This window comes from Megachile rotundata, unplaced genomic scaffold, assembly GCF_050947335.1.
Source record: "Megachile rotundata isolate GNS110a unplaced genomic scaffold, iyMegRotu1 scaffold0611, whole genome shotgun sequence".
Taxonomy (NCBI): domain Eukaryota; kingdom Metazoa; phylum Arthropoda; class Insecta; order Hymenoptera; family Megachilidae; genus Megachile; species Megachile rotundata.
In genome coordinates, this window is record NW_027473908.1 from 118167 (window position 1) to 122696 (window position 4530).

Sequence of the window (4530 nt, forward strand, 5' to 3'; positions counted from 1 at the left end):
GAACCGACTGCGCGGAACGATTTATTATTAATAACATCCTCATTTATGAATCCGAACGTGCCAAAACAATATAGGAGTACTAAGAATACACTGCTCTAACGAGTCCAATCGTTTTTGGAATGGGTTGTCAGTCATAGTTTGACCGAACCGACTATGCCGGTGGGACTTAGTCGTGCACGAACTCACCGCTGAACCGACTATGCGGAACGATTTATTATTAATAACATCCTCATTTATGAATCCGAACGTGCCAAAACCATATAGGAGTATTAAGAATACAATGCTCTAACAGGTCTGATCATTATTTTAATGGGTTATCAGTCATTGTTTCACCGAACCGACTATGCGGAGCGATTTCTTATTAATAACATCCTCATTTATGAATCCGAACGTGCCAAAACCATATAGGAGTACTAAGAGTACACTGCTCTAACGAGTCCAATCGTTTTTGGAATGGGTTGTCAGTCATAGTTTGACCGAACCGACTATGCCGGTGGGACTTAGTCGTGCACGAACTCACCGCTGAACCGACTATGCGGAACGATTTATTATTAATAACTTCCTCATTTATGAATCCGAACGTACCAAAACCATATAGGAGTACTAAGAATACACTGCTCTAACGAGTCCAATCGTTTTTGGAATGGGTTGTCAGTCATAGTTTGACCGAACCGACTATGCCGGTGGGACTTAGTCGTGCACGAACTCACCGCTGAACCGACTATGCGGAACGATTTATTATTAATAACATCCTCATTTATGAATCCGAACGTGCCAAAACCATATAGGAGTATTAAGAATACAATGCTCTAACAGGTCTGATCATTATTTTAATGGGTTATCAGTCATTGTTTCACCGAACCGACTATGCGGAGCGATTTCTTATTAATAACATCCTCATTTATGAATCCGAACGTGCCAAAACCATATAGGAGTACTAAGAGTACACTGCTCTAACGAGTCCAATCGTTTTTGGAATGGGTTGTCAGTCATAGTTTGACCGAACCGACTATGCCGGTGGGACTTAGTCGTGCACGAACTCACCGCTGAACCGACTATGCGGAACGATTTATTATTAATAACTTCCTCATTTATGAATCCGAACGTACCAAAACCATATAGGAGTACTAAGAATACACTGCTCTAACGAGTCCAATCGTTTTTGGAATGGGTTGTCAGTCATAGTTTGACCGAACCGACTATGCCGGTGGGACTTAGTCGTGCACGAACTCACCGCTGAACCGACTATGCGGAACGATTTATTATTAATAACATCCTCATTTATGAATCCGAACGTGCCAAAACCATATAGGAGTATTAAGAATACAATGCTCTAACAGGTCTGATCATTATTTTAATGGGTTATCAGTCATTGTTTCACCGAACCGACTATGCGGAGCGATTTCTTATTAATAACATCCTCATTTATGAATCCGAACGTGCCAAAACCATATAGGAGTACTAAGAGTATACTGCTCTAACGAGTCCAATCGTTTTTGGAATGGGTTGTCAGTCATAGTTTGACCGAACCGACTATGCCGGTGGGACTTAGTCGTGCACGAACTCACCGCTGAACCGACTATGCGGAACGATTTATTATTAATAACATCCTCATTTATGAATCCGAACGTGCCAAAACCATATAGGAGTATTAAGAATACAATGCTCTAACAGGTCTGATCATTATTTTAATGGGTTATCAGTCATTGTTTCACCGAACCGACTATGCGGAGCGATTTCTTATTAATAACATCCTCATTTATGAATCCGAACGTGCCAAAACCATATAGGAGTACTAAGAGTACACTGCTCTAACGAGTCCAATCGTTTTTGGAATGGGTTGTCAGTCATAGTTTGACCGAACCGACTATGCCGGTGGGACTTAGTCGTGCACGAACTCACCGCTGAACCGACTATGCGGAACGATTTATTATTAATAACTTCCTCATTTATGAATCCGAACGTACCAAAACCATATAGGAGTACTAAGAATACACTGCTCTAACGAGTCCAATCGTTTTTGGAATGGGTTGTCAGTCATAGTTTGACCGAACCGACTATGCCGGTGGGACTTAGTCGTGCACGAACTCACCGCTGAACCGACTATGCGGAACGATTTATTATTAATAACATCCTCATTTATGAATCCGAACGTGCCAAAACCATATAGGAGTATTAAGAATACAATGCTCTAACAGGTCTGATCATTATTTTAATGGGTTATCAGTCATTGTTTCACCGAACCGACTATGCGGAGCGATTTCTTATTAATAACATCCTCATTTATGAATCCGAACGTGCCAAAACCATATAGGAGTACTAAGAGTACACTGCTCTAACGAGTCCAATCGTTTTTGGAATGGGTTGTCAGTCATAGTTTGACCGAACCGACTATGCCGGTGGGACTTAGTCGTGCACGAACTCACCGCTGAACCGACTATGCGGAACGATTTATTATTAATAACTTCCTCATTTATGAATCCGAACGTACCAAAACCATATAGGAGTACTAAGAATACACTGCTCTAACGAGTCCAATCGTTTTTGGAATGGGTTGTCAGTCATAGTTTGACCGAACCGACTATGCCGGTGGGACTTAGTCGTGCACGAACTCACCGCTGAACCGACTATGCGGAACGATTTATTATTAATAACATCCTCATTTATGAATCCGAACGTGCCAAAACCATATAGGAGTATTAAGAATACAATGCTCTAACAGGTCTGATCATTATTTTAATGGGTTATCAGTCATTGTTTCACCGAACCGACTATGCGGAGCGATTTCTTATTAATAACATCCTCATTTATGAATCCGAACGTGCCAAAACCATATAGGAGTACTAAGAGTACACTGCTCTAACGAGTCCAATCGTTTTTGGAATGGGTTGTCAGTCATAGTTTGACCGAACCGACTATGCCGGTGGGACTTAGTCGTGCACGAACTCACCGCTGAACCGACTATGCGGAACGATTTATTATTAATAACTTCCTCATTTATGAATCCGAACGTACCAAAACCATATAGGAGTACTAAGAATACACTGCTCTAACGAGTCCAATCGTTTTTGGAATGGGTTGTCAGTCATAGTTTGACCGAACCGACTATGCCGGTGGGACTTAGTCGTGCACGAACTCACCGCTGAACCGACTATGCGGAACGATTTATTATTAATAACATCCTCATTATGAATCCGAACGTGCCAAAAACCATATAGGAGTATTAAGAATACAATGCTCTAACAGGTCTGATCATTATTTTAATGGGTTATCAGTCATTGTTTCACCGAACCGACTATGCGGAGCGATTTCTTATTAATAACATCCTCATTTATGAATCCGAACGTGCCAAAACCATATAGGAGTACTAAGAGTACACTGCTCTAACGAGTCCAATCGTTTTTGGAATGGGTTGTCAGTCATAGTTTGACCGAACCGACTATGCCGGTGGGACTTAGTCGTGCACGAACTCACCGCTGAACCGACTATGCGGAACGATTTATTATTAATAACATCCTCATTTATGAATCCGAACGTGCCAAAACCATATAGGAGTATTAAGAATACAATGCTCTAACAGGTCTGATCATTATTTTAATGGGTTATCAGTCATTGTTTCACCGAACCGACTATGCGGAGCGATTTCTTATTAATAACATCCTCATTTATGAATCCGAACGTGCCAAAACCATATAGGAGTACTAAGAGTACACTGCTCTAACGAGTCCAATCGTTTTTGGAATGGGTTGTCAGTCATAGTTTGACCGAACCGACTATGCCGGTGGGACTTAGTCGTGCACGAACTCACCGCTGAACCGACTATGCGGAACGATTTATTATTAATAACTTCCTCATTTATGAATCCGAACGTGCCAAAACCATATAGGAGTACTAAGAATACAATGCTCTAACAGGTCTGATCATTATTTTAATGGGTTATCAGTCATTGTTTCACCGAACCGACTATGCGGAGCGATTTCTTATTAATAACATCCTCATTTATGAATCCGAACGTGCCAAAACCATATAGGAGTATTAAGAATACAATGCTCTAACAGGTCTGATCATTATTTTAATGGGTTATCAGTCATTGTTTCACCGAACCGACTATGCGGAACGATTTATTATTAATAACTTCCTCATTTATGAATCCGAACGTACCAAAACCATATAGGAGTACTAAGAATACAATGCTCTAACAGGTCTGATCATTATTTTAATGGGTTATCAGTCATCGTTTCACCGAACCGACTATGCGGAGCGGTTTTTTCTCAATTTCTACCGAAAAAAAAAAATTTTTTATACACGAATTCATTTATCATCATTTTAAACGTGTTTTACAACTTTTTGGAAATCGATTTTTTCACGCTAAGTTTTACCGCACTCTCGAATTGGCACGTTCGGATCGCGCGTTAGCATCGTAAGCGCCCGTGCGTAACGGCCGGCGTCGCCGACCATCCGGCCGGCCGTTCGGTATCTATATGGGAGACGACGGTCCGAACATACCGGACGATGGGGCAGCGTCGTTCT